This window comes from Hemicordylus capensis, chromosome 2 (genome assembly GCF_027244095.1).
Source record: "Hemicordylus capensis ecotype Gifberg chromosome 2, rHemCap1.1.pri, whole genome shotgun sequence".
Classification (NCBI taxonomy): Eukaryota; Metazoa; Chordata; class Lepidosauria; order Squamata; family Cordylidae; genus Hemicordylus; species Hemicordylus capensis.
The window spans coordinates 334,643,148-334,655,976 of record NC_069658.1 but is presented as its reverse complement, the minus strand read 5'-3'; the positions used below and the strand labels follow the sequence as shown (position 1 = coordinate 334,655,976).

The following is a 12,829-nucleotide window of genomic DNA, read 5'->3' as shown; positions in this document are numbered from 1 at the left end:
AGGAGAGAAGCACTTTTGTTAAAATATAAATTGTGTATTGCTTTTTCTATTATGCTTATTTCCCTTGTAATGGACAATGGGTGGCTTAGAAAGGATAATCACATTGTGACAGACTAAATGAGCCTCTCTAGTGTGCAAGGAAGCCAATATGCAAATGTAAAATTGTTTTAGGGAATAATCTTTCCAGTGATTGAGGTTAGAGATTCTGCAAAATCGCTATTCTGATCCCCAGGGATGAATTATACTATGCATGGGGATTTACCAGCCTCACCCCCAACTTATTGTGAAACATATGTACACATGTGACCCATGGACATCCTTTAACCTTATCTCCAACTACTTGTTGTTTTCTAGGGACAATTCTGATGCAATATCAGGGAGGTTCCTGGAAGGCCAAAAGGTGGAGTATAATAAAAACAGAAACAAATGCTTCCCATGGGTTGGAAAGGGGCTATGCACAGTGGAGAAAAAACAGAGTATAGCACCAGGGGCGTAGCTAGGGGAGAGGGGGCCTGTGTTCATCCCTCTCTCAGGCGGCCTCCCTGAGTGAGGGAGACAATGAAGAAAATAGGGATGGATGGATCTGGAGGGCCCTCAGGAGCTGGGGACCCGTGTTCTTTGAACACTTTCGTTCAATTATAGCTACGCCCCTGTATAGCACCCCAAACAGAAAAAACATGAAGGAAGCAGACTTCAGTAGGAAATGGTTTCCTGAAATGACCCCAGAACACGTAGAAATTTTATTTAGATACAATTTTTCCTAAACTGATTATTCCAAGAGACAAGTGGGGGAAGAGACAGCACCAAGTCAAATACGAGTGTAGAGTGGGGAAGCAGAGCCTCAGGTGCTGAGAACAAAGGATATTTATTAGGACTGTGTGAAGTTTTGATGGCTGACTCAGGTCTGAATCTCAGCATGCTGCTTCAGCCTGCTTCGTCGGGATTTGGCCTGAACCAAAGTGCCAGCTAGTTAGAGACAAATAGAACTGAAACAGGCCAAATTTGGCCTCATTTGATTCAGTCCTGATTTGGCTCTTCCTTCCTTCTCTTCTCCTTCTTCTTCCTTCCCTTCTCCCTTCTTCTGAGCATGCATTTATGAAGTGTGCAGGAAACAAGGCAGGTTGTACTCCTGGCAAGAAGCATCGGGACTTCTGTGACTTCATTTTTAAAACGTCCAGCATGGTTTCTTTTTTAATTCCTCCCCTGCAGTCCTGGGATCAGCGTAGATTATTTTAGGAACTGTAATCTGCATCAATGGTCATAGTATTCCTCCAGAATTAGTAGCAATTTGGCCTCCTACAGATAACATGTATCGTGAAACAGGATTCAATCAGATTATATGAGTGTTCTTCATATATTATATCCTTTCTACATGGGAAGTGCATTCTCTATAAAAATGACATGGAACTAGCACTGACAATAATCAATACAATACCAGTTAGGGTTGCCAATAGGGACTTTTATTAGAGGACATGCAACTTTTTTGGGGACTAGGGGTGTACACAAACAGTTCACCTAGAACCGGGCCTGGTTTGGGCGGTTTGGTCTGTGACCACACCAAACCAGGCCCGGTTCAGGTGAACCAGTTTTGGCAACAGTAACAGGTGGCCAGGCAGGGATGGCAAGAGAGGTAATAAGCTCCTTACCCGGCTGGCGTGGTGCTGGTGCCCCTGCTCACCCTCCTGGTGCGGCCCTCCTTTATCATGATGCCTGCTCTGTGGCCATGTGGTTCTGGCCTCTGTGCATGCATGGAGATCAGAACCGAGCCATTGCTGAGGGAGAAGCATGTTTGGGGCCATGCTAGGAGGGTGAGCAGCAGTGCCGGCAGCCATGCCGGCTAGGTAAGGAGCTTAGCGGGAAGGAACTCATCAAATGTAAGAGGCAGCTCAGTAGGGACAGCAAGAGCCCTCTTGCTGTCCCTACTGAGCTGCCTCTTACATTTGAAAGAGTCCCCTCTCCCTGTACTCTTAAATGGAAATCTTCACTGGATTCCCCTTCACAGTATATTGACTGCCCAAACTGCTGAACTGGTTTGGTCAAATGGACCGGACCGGACTGGCTGACTGGTTCAATCAAACTGGTTTGGAGCAAAGTGGTTCGGTTCAAATTCAAGCCAGACCACATTTTTTGGTTCCATGCACACCCCTATTGAGGACCTTTTTTATTTTTTGCATTAGGAGGAATAGAGACTATTTTGGGGACCAAACAACTTTTTCTTTTGCATTTGTTGTGGTATCTGGAGTTCTGGGGAGCAGCTAGAACATTTTGCTCAGAACATTTTGCTTTCATGAACAGCTTCTCTTACTTTGTCTCCTTTCCCTGCTGGCATCCTATTGACCATCCATCCAATGGGGAAGCCAGAGGGAATGGTTTGCTTCAGTGGCAGGTTGCAGAGCCACATGATGCAGGAGCATGGATAGGTGGCCCAGCAGGTACAGCTTGCTTCCTTCATGTGATGGCGGCGGCGGCAGCAGTGAGAAGTTAGCAGTTAGCTAACTAACTTTACTCAGTTACACCTGCTGAGTAAAAAGGCACATTTTAAACAACAACAACAACAACAACAACAACAAATATTTATATACTGCTTTTCAACAGAAGTTTCCAAAGCGGTTTACATAGAGAAATAATAAATACATAAATGGATCCCTGTCCCCTAAAGGGCTCACAATCTAAGAAGAAACATGATAGACACCAGCAACAGTCACTGGAGGAGTGCTGTGCTGGGGGTGGATAGGGCCAGTTACTCTCCCCCTGCTAAAAAAAAGAGAATCACCACATTAAAAAGGTGCCACTTTGCCCAGTTAGCAGGGGTTAAAGTGGTGAATCTCTTCTATTTATCATGCAGAGAGCAACTGGCCCTATTCAACCGCAGAACAGCATTCCTTCAATGAGTGATGCTGGTGTTACTTTGTATTTCTTTTTAGATTGTGAGCTCTTTGGAGACAGGTAAGCATCTTATTTATTTTTCTTTGAAAATCACTGTGAAACCTTCTGTTGAAAAGCTGTATAGAAATGTGTGTAGTCACAGAGAATAGCAAGTGATTGGGGACTGTGCATGCACCATTGCACCAGCGTACCAAGAGGTTGGCTTGGTAGCTAGCTGGCTGCCCTGGCTTGAGCTGAGGTGAAGTGCTGTCCTGGCTGCGGAGAGCAGGCTGGGTGACCCGTGTGGGGGGAGGACAGAAGACTGTGTATGTGGCAAACTTAACCAGGGCCATTCCCAGATGCCAAATTTACTTTGCTTCACCACGGAAATGGTGTGTGTGTGTGTGGGGGGGGCTACCTCAAAGTCCCTGTGGGTGATCGAGATGCACTCCATGCACAATTTGGGTTTCCCCCTGCGCATTGGAGCTTAGCCTGAATTGTGCCTGTGCTAAAAAAGTTCTCCCTTTTACAATGGCTTTTTTGGGATACTTGGAAGTATCCTGACTTTTCTTCTGAGATGTATGGAGGGGCCATAGTGATAGAGTGCCTTTTCTTAAAGCCTCACTTTCCCCATTTTTTAAAATTGCTTGGTGATCTTGCAGAACATTGTTTTATGCACCCACACAGTACATTTTGTTTTCCTCTTTTAATTAAATTTGTCTTTTTTCCTTTTGAAAAGCCTCCTGACTAACTCCCAGTGGTACTTTATGCCGAACATAAGAACATAAGTAGGCTTTTCTTAAAGCCTCACCTTTTGCTATTTTTTTTTTATTGCTTGGTGATCTTGCAGAACATCATAGGCACCCACCCAGTGTGGGGCTGGTGTATATGATGTTCCGCAAAATCAGCAAGCAAATGTTTTTTAAAAAAATACCAAAATGCAAGACTTTAAGAAAAGCCTACTTATGTTCACCATAAAGTACCTCTGGGAGTGGTACACCTAGTACCACTAAAATAAAGTACCACTGGGAGTGGCCCCAGTGTACCACTCTAGGAGAGGTACGCCATACACGAACTTGAATGATGCACAGTATGAGCGGTGTATGAAAAAAATTAGGAAAGAACCTACAGGGACCCTATTAAAGCAGCCCTGTGTGAACAGCCCCCAGGTTTCTTCTAATTATCTTTATTGCACTTATATGCCACTAATATATTACTTCATAACTTGCTCTAATTTACCCCACTTAATTCTGTGGTTAAGCCCGCCCTCTGGGAAAGGCCCAGGAGATGAATTAACAGTTAAGAAGCAGGGGCTTTGTGAACTCTGCACCTAGAAAGCAGACTGAGCAGACATACAGCTCACCTGGGCATCACATCAGCTTCACAGTGGTGAGCTGTAATTATTCTCAAGTTATCAAATTTTCATCAAACTATGCATAAATAATACCAATAAACATATACAAAGTTTATGCAAAGTGGATTACTTTTTTTGGTGAAAAGCATTCTTCATTTCCACTTTTTTGGTGATGGATAGCAGCTTTTTTTCACCATCTGGACCATATCATAGTAAGCACAAATGATGAGCCACTTGCAAACTGCACAACTATTTTTACGTGAAGGCAGTAAAGACACAGTGGATGGAGAAGTGGCTCATCTTTGATCTACTATGTTGTTGTTGTTGTTTTAAGTCAGATTTAAGTGAAGGAGGAGAGTGAAGACCCTCCTCCTCTGTTCCTGCTCATCCCCAACAGATGGCAGCTCTTCAGCCTCTCCTCAGACTTCCAGTGAGAGAGAGCCCACAACCCTCCGAAGTAGTCAGTTGTCTTGTCAAACTGTTTCTTAGATTTAAAAGTTTATCCTAATATTTTAGGATAAAATATCCTAATCCTAATATTTTAGGATAAACTTTTAAATCTAAGAAACAGTTTGACAAGACAACTAACTACTTGAGAGGGTTGTGGGCTCTCCCTCACTGAAAGTCTGAGGAGAGGCTGAAGAGCTGCCATCTTTTGGGGATGGGCATGCTCTCTACCCTCCTCCCCCACTGAGCAGAGCAGTGGACTACATGGTCTCCAATACTTTCAGTCTACAAGAACAGAGAGATCTTGAAGATAATAGATTTCTTCTTCATGTTTGATGAAATCATTTGTTTGGAAATATATTTTTATCAAAAGTAGCATTTTACAAATAACATGCAATGGGAATTAGTATTTGACAATGACAGTTTGAGATTTTATATTTGAAGCTTACCTAAATCAGGCTAGGAATTTCTTATTTGAAACTAAATAGTGAAATTGCAGAAGTTGGTGTATTTTGAATATCTGCAGTTATTTGTTTCAGCTGTTTGCTAGAGTTGAGAGAAGAATATGGGATAGAACCAATTCAAGTTAGATTAAATTCTACATTTTACATTTGTGATTAATGAATTAAGCCTACCAATTTACTAATGCACTGAGCCTACTGATTAATATATAAACACAAGCTACCCAATGTGGGTTATAATAAACTCAATGTATACAATTTTGTACAAATCTACAGGCATATAGATGCTGGATTGCAAGCTGTACATCTCTTTCTTCCCTCTGCAGTTTCTCCCTCACAAAGTCGAGTTTAAATAAACTGTCAAACTCCTTGCATTGAAGATAATACAAAACCAGTTTTGAGGTTTGGCACTAAGGAGTGTGGCAAGGACTGCAGTAAGAGTGGGAGTACTGACAGCTTGTGACCTGCCCACAAATTGTGGCCTGCCCTATACAACTTGTGCCCCATCACCCTGTTTTATCAATCCCAGGCAGGCAACAGAGGCAGATTGTTTATTGAATGTTTGGTGGGCCATGATCAGTGTTTCCTCTAACAGGGATTCCCAGGTGTTGTTGTCTACAACTCCCATAATCTCCAAGCAAAGGCTTTTGCAGCTGGGGCTGCTGGGAGTTGTAGTCAACATCTGGAAATCCCTGTTAGAGGGAACACTGGCCATGATACATGGTTGCTGGGCTGCATCCATCCAGCTTGGTAGGTACCAGGTTTGCAGGCCTTCACTATGTTTTACCATTTGGTTGTTTCGCCAAGTGATAACTGCTGGGTTTATTTTTATATAGCTTTAAGGGGTAGCTGCAGCATATTGTGAGAACAGAAGGCTGGAGTGAATTCAGAGTGTAGCTTAGGGTCACAACAAAGTAGTGTGTGTACAAATCTGTCTTTCTTTTTCATAGTCAATTTACTTGTCAGCTTTGTAGTCAAGGAAGGCTACTGAGGATCTTAAACAAGGGAACAATAAATGCAGGTTCCCTCCTAGGTCATTGTTGTACTCAATTGGTCTACAGTGGCAACTTTCTCTTTTTCTCTCCACAGCTTTTATCAAGACAAAAAAGAATGTCTTTTGCTCCCAAGTGTTCACCTTTGGGCCAAACTAGTTGTCTGTGCCTCTCCTATGATATATGTAATAGCTCCAGGAAGTTACAATTTTAAGTAAATGTATGGAGGGAAAAGCAGTGCACTGCTTAACCCTATCCTGTCTGGCTGTTTCTCCATTAAATATCACCCCCCCCCAAGCTGCTTCTCTGTCTGTGAGGAGAAACATAATGGGGAGGGCAATTTTGAGTGGAAATGGTCGACGGTCCCTTCTCCTGACATTCCTTTGCTCAGTTTTTTAGTCATCCAAGGCTTCTTTGGTTTAATTTTAATTTTTTTAAGCCAGGGAAAAGATACATGCAACTGGGTGTCATTTCTAGTTCGGTCTTTTGAGTACCAGTCACATCAGGTTTATGCTTCCCATTTGGCTGGTGCCAGTGAATCTTTATTTAGGCTTGATAATGAATAGAACAGTCAGGTGCAACATTTTAAGTTTCAGCACAGATGAATTGTTCACAAGACATGTCGAGCAGCCAGAGCGCTTACAACTCTCTGTGACAGAACACATTATTCATTGCTACACAAGCTCTTGGAGCTTGCCACAGAAATATGTTTGCAACTACCTGAAAGTCATGTTATTAGGGTTTGCTACTACATTAACTCGCTGATGTGTAATCACATCAGATACCAACAGCAAGTGCCTGTTAGGGCCAAACTAGACCAGAAGGCAGCAGTTCCAAGTGTTTATTTTATTTATTTATGAGGTTTATATGCCACTTTTCTGCAGTGTGATCAAAGCAGTATGCAATTAAAAGAATAAAATCCCAACTATAACAATAATGATAAAAATGCAATATGTTGATAAATAAAAACACAGCACTAGCAAAACCATAAAGCCAGGCAGAGCAAAAAGCAGGGGAGCATGGGGGCCACCTAATGGCCCAGCGGGGAAATGATTTGATTAGCAAGCCAGAGGTTGCTGGTTTGAATCCCCGCTGGTATATTTCCCAGAGTATGGGAAACACCTATGTCGGGCAGCAGTGATATGGGAAGGTGCTGAAAAGGCATCATCTCATATTGTGCGGGAGGTTGCAATGGTAAACACTTCCTATACTCTACCAAAGACAACCACAGGGCTCTGTGGTCGCCAGGAGTTGACACCAATTCAATGGCACACTTTACCTTTATGGGGGCCATATGAACCTGAAGGGAGAAGAAACTTCCACAGCTGGGGAGCTGCTACCAAGGATGTCCTGTCCCATGTCACTTAGAACTGCACTTCTGTCAGCTCAGAGGAGGTGTTCAGCTGAAGATCTCAACAAGTAGGCAGGTTCATATGAGATAACACACTTTGAATTGGGCCTGGAATCAGACTGGGAGCCAGTGCAGACTAAACTGCAGGAGAGCCTATATTGGGCACTCCAAAGCATTCTGGCTGCAGCATTTTGAACCACCTGCACTTTTCAAACATTTTTCAAAGTCAGCCCCAGAGAGCGGATTGCAGTTGTCCACCCCACACGCAGCTAAGTTATGGGTGACAGTATCTAGAGTTGCCTTCTCCAGGAAAGGTTGCATGTGGCACACAGGCTGAAGTTGTGCAAAGGCACTGCTGGACATAGCAGCTACTTGGTAATCCAAGACCAATACTGGATCCAGGAGCACACACCCAAACTGCAAACCTGCTCCTTCACATCTCTGTGCAACCACATCCAGCACAGGCTGAATGAACTTTGCTACTGACCAAAAGCACTTCTGTCTTGCCCAGACTTCATTTCAGCTTGTTAGCCCACATCCAATTTATCATAATTCCCATATACCGATTCACAGTGCTGATCACGGAAGCACCTGCCCTCACAGTTACAGCCCCTCTGGAGACAACTGCCGCTGTAACTGTGAGAGACTGGAGAGAGGGGGTGAGTGACAGCACCAGGGGTGGGACTTCCTACCTGATTTGGCACTTGTAATCATAAGCAAAGCTTGTACTTGTAATGTCTGAATGGCGCTAGGGTCTGGGATCAAGTTATGACTGCCATCACAAACTATGAAACAAGACATATTCAGTCAATACAAAAGCTATGACTAGATATTGAATCTAGCACACTGCATACTTTTTTAGCATGGCATGGGATATGTATTCAAATGGCATATGAGTGATTATAAAATCTTTTTCTGTAGGGTTGTTAGTACTAGAAACCAATAACTTGGGATTGTAGGTACCCTATGGCCCCCTCCCCACCACTTGACATTAGCTGTTCTGTGGACTTTAATTACAGATTTCATCAGTATTTCAAAGACTTTCAAACCTGGACCAGTGATGGAATCTTATAGGAATGTACTTTTCATAATGTATTACAAGTGGCCCTTGTGACCTGCAGTCCCTGCTCCCACAGTTTTGCATATCCATGGACTGGTCTTAGAGACCTTGTTTACCTGCAGTACAAAATTCACCTATTTTGCTGTTGCTGAGTGGCCAGAAATGGCCCGGAAATGACTTCCAGTGTCACTTCAGGCTGCCATTTTACAACACAGAGCCATTTTGAGGCTCTCTCTGAAAAACATTTTTGGGGGTGAATATTTGCCGAAGATTTGGCCAATATAGGGGTTTGGGGGGCATTTCTGGAGCCCTGGAGAGCAAGGTACTGTTCATTTCTAATCTCATTTCTTCCCCTTCCCAGTTTATTGGCTGTGTGTGTGTGTGTGTGTGTGTGTGTGTGTGTGTGTGTGTACCTACCTAACCTCTAGGTTCCCATAGGGTAAGGCTCCTTTATTTATGGTTTCTATACTTGCAGTTATAGGTGAGAATGGAACCCCAACAAACAATGAGGGCCACCTGTATTCCATATCACAGTCCTACCTAGAAAGTAAAATGTCTTTTTGCTACCCAATTAGATAGACCATCTCTTTATATAGAAGAAGATCCAGCCATTATTATGAGAAATGAAGTCATATATCACTGATACTTTTGCCGATTGTGTTGTTTCAGTGACAAATTCCTCATTGATATGTGTAGTTCTATGAACTGGGTCACAAGATCTCTGTGGGAGCAGCCCCCAGATTGATACGACACTGTGAACATTAGAGCCTCAAGAGAAAATGGGGTGGTGACTTCTAGGCCAGGAAGGCAGATGGGGCTGGAACAGTTCCATATAAAAACAAGATATCACTAGGAAGCCACAGAACAGTTTTTTAAACACCAAGTTGGATATAAACACATTAAAAACTGTGCACATATCTACATTACTGTTTTAATTAGAGAGAAGCAAACAAACAAGGGGCCATGAGCAATGCAAGTATGCCTGCTACTCTCCTGTTTTAATTATTTATTAGAGTCAATAAAATTAAATTTTTTCATAGCAATCCTGAACAGGATCTGAAGTAATTACTCTGTCAAATTCATCAGAAAAATCCCTCATCAAAATAAAAACCTTGATGTCACTGAATAATTTATAATACAAATACAAGGAAATTGTAAAGTATTATAAATAGAAATCTGCAGGGTAAGTGTACATGAATTAGTTAGGGGTTATGTTTCTGAAAGAGGCTGTCATAAGCTGTATACATTTTTAATAAGTTGTTTTTGAGGCCTAATTTTTTTCTGTAAAGTATATACCAACAATTTAAGGAAAGAAATAATGGTGATTTAGGAGCACAGCTGTTTATGATACCAGCTGAACTAAAATGAAAATTGATGCTCAGAGGTACAAGCAACACCTTGAATTAATGATATTTGCTACTGAATGAATGTCTGTGGCTCAATACAAATCATTTACTTGAACAGCAAATGCATTCAATAACCTCATGTCTACCATCAATGAATAATGAAGAGAGAGAGAAAAAAACTTGGCCTTCTAGTGCAGCAGAACTATGATGAAGAAAAGGCAGCAACATTTATTGTCCAAGATCTGGATTAATGATGTGCAAATTAGTTTGGGTACAAAATGATTTGTATCCAAATCTACCTGTTTTGGGCAATTTGTGGACAAAATAAATTGCCCCTGTGCTAGCTGGCCTGATTCAGGTCCAAAACAAATCACCCAGATTTTGGACCCGAAAAATTCATAGGTTTGGACTTCCATTTTGTGGCGATTTCTCTTGCTGTCTCCATTTTGTGTGAGGAAAATATTTTGAAAATTCTGCCCTCCCAAGCTTCAGATTGGTGACTTACACTGTGCAATGACTGGCTGGCAATTCCCCCCTGGTTCCAGATTGGCTCGTTTCCAGTCAAATCTTGTGTTGCCAGGGGTGACTGACCTAGCATTGGCTAGGGGAAAGGTCAAAGAAGGGACAAAGATGGGGGAAGTTTGAAGGAGGGATTTTCAAATGTACTTAAGGAGGCAGCCAGCCACAATTCTGCCTTTCTGACTCATGGGAGGGGAGAGAGAGAGAGAGAGAGAGAGAAAGGAGCTTTGCTTTGCCTTGCCTTGCCTGCCTGCTGCTGCTGCCTGGAGTGAATTCTCTGCTTTTTTGTTCCTGCTTTCCTGATTGAGGAAAAGAGAAGGTTTTTTTCCACCCCCTTCCTGCTGCTGAGAGAATCACTGCCTGCACCTGCTGTCTGTGTGAATTGATTCGGGTACAAATGATTTGTACCTGAATCTACCTCTTTCGGGCGATTTGTGAACAAAACAGATCACCCCTTTGCTAGCTGGCCAGATTCTGACACAAAGCAAATTGGGGGGTGATTCAATTCGGGTACAAATGGAGTTGGAAAAAATCAATTCGTGCACATCCCTAATCTGGATACAAAATGCTGTTATTCAGCTCTAAGGGCTGCATGAGGAGCTCTCATCTATTATGTCTTCTCTGAGGCTCCATTTTCCAGCTACACCTCACAGACCACTCCCAAAGCTTAGGGATGCTAAGAGGAAGCTTAGCAGGAAGCTGTGATCAGAACAGGAAGGCGGAAGAGCTTCACTGAGGACACAGAAGTGACTGGGTGCACACACAAGGGCCTTTGAGCTGCAAACTATTCATTTTGAGCTGTCAGTCTTTATCAGGGGACAGTCTTCCTGATTTGTCCAGCTCAGGGGCCCCCAAGCTGTGCTACTCCAGATGTTGCTGGACTACAAATCCTATCATCCCCAACCACAATAAATTGTAGTCTGGGGTGATGGGAGTTGTAGTTCAGCAACATCTGCAATACCACAGGTTGGGAATTGTATATAGATAGTACACTTGTAGGAGGAGTCAAGGGGAATCGCTAGCCGAATCTCCCATTGTCATACCTGGGCAAGTCAGGTGTGGCAGGAAACACACTGTAGGTATGTGGAAATGTTGCTTTAATATGTCCAGCCAGTAAGTGGCACTAGCATTTGTTAGTAGTGATCCTCATTGGAGGCAGAGTCCCTCCCTTCTTCCTGCCTGTACTTCTTGTTGAACATGCCTCTTCCTGTTACACAATAAAGTAGTCTTAGCCTATAATGGCTGCCTTCTTCTGAGCTCTCATGACAGTAGGAGCAGACCAAGCCAAAGTCACAACGAGCCAGAGGTCAGAAGCCAAGGATCAGTCCAGTGGGAACAGGCAAGGTTAGAGTCAAAAGCAATCAAGGGGCCAGAAGCCAAGGAATCCAAAAGCAGGGAACAGGAACAAGACCAAACACAGCCACAAACAAAGCTGCTTCAGCAAAAAACAGAGGCACATTGAGGCCTTAAGTAGGACCCAGAGGTGCAGCCCCACCCAATCCTGGAATATCCTTGATCTTAAAGGCCCTGTCTCCTCAGTACCAGGCACTGGTTCCAGCAGGGCTGGGTAGCTGCTGGTGGAGGTTCTGGTGCCTCTGCTTCATCCTCTAAATTTGGGAACAAGGGTAGGGCAGTTTTGAGAGTGTCAGCAGGCATGGGGGACACTGGTGCTGGAGACAGAGGGCCCTCAAACTAGGGATGTGCGAACAGGTTCAATTATGAACCTGTTTGACATAAAATTGGTTCAGTTCGATGGCTCAATATCGGACCCCCCCCCCCAGCCCATTCGGTTCAATATTGAGCCAAACTCCCCTGCCCCCAGCCTGTATGGGGGGTTCTGAGTTTAAAATATTTTTTTAAAAGAACAATAACTCACCACCACTCCAGGGGGGCTTCTCCGATGCTGCAGGGTGGGGGTCTCCAGAGGTTCCCCCTCCCCCCCAGCCTATGTTACTGTCCAAATTGCCACGTTTGGGCAGTCTTTGGCCCATTCTGGGCCCACCCTCCATGGCTGTGGCAATTTTTGAGGCTGCCATGTATACCCAATGGACCTCTGTGTGGCCAGGTCACCGCCCCAGAGTGGTGGTTGTGAGTATACACACACACAGAGAGAGTTCTGTTCAGGTTCGGGGGAGTGTGTGTGTGTGTGTGTGTGTGTTGGGGTTCACTCAAGTGTGTGTGTTGGGGTTCGCTTGAACTGAACTCGGCAACCCAGTTTTGTGCACACCCCTATATCAACCCCCCCGTCCTCCTCCTCTGTGTCAGAGGAGATGCTTGAGTAGGCCTGGGCCTGGCATGGGGGGGGGGTCTGGGCCTGGGCCTGGCATGGGGGGGTCTGGTTCAGGGCTAATGCCTTCCTTCTCTTTTGAATCCTTAGAGTCTGACCAAGGTAGAATGGGGTCAGGCTAAAAGTTCATGACACCCATGACAGCTG

General features: G+C 43.9%; 1 long non-coding RNA gene across 3 annotated transcripts; it reads right to left on the bottom strand.

Moving 5' to 3' along the window:
• Positions 1-784: 784 nt before the first annotated feature.
• On the bottom strand, positions 785-12,453 carry LOC128346698 (uncharacterized). Of its 3 annotated transcripts, none has more exons than XR_008317138.1 (5): positions 12,272-12,453; positions 8,163-8,255; positions 5,116-5,212; positions 2,306-2,519; positions 785-1,296 (listed from the first exon to the last, which is right to left on the bottom strand). It is a non-coding gene; the product is annotated as an uncharacterized LOC128346698 (long non-coding RNA). The 3 variants fall into 3 exon arrangements; XR_008317137.1 differs by lacking the exon at positions 12,272-12,453 and adding an exon at positions 10,382-10,504; XR_008317139.1 differs by lacking the exon at positions 12,272-12,453 and adding an exon at positions 10,382-10,504 and having other exon boundaries at positions 2,306-2,516.
• Between the last annotated feature and the right edge of the window lie 376 nt (positions 12,454-12,829).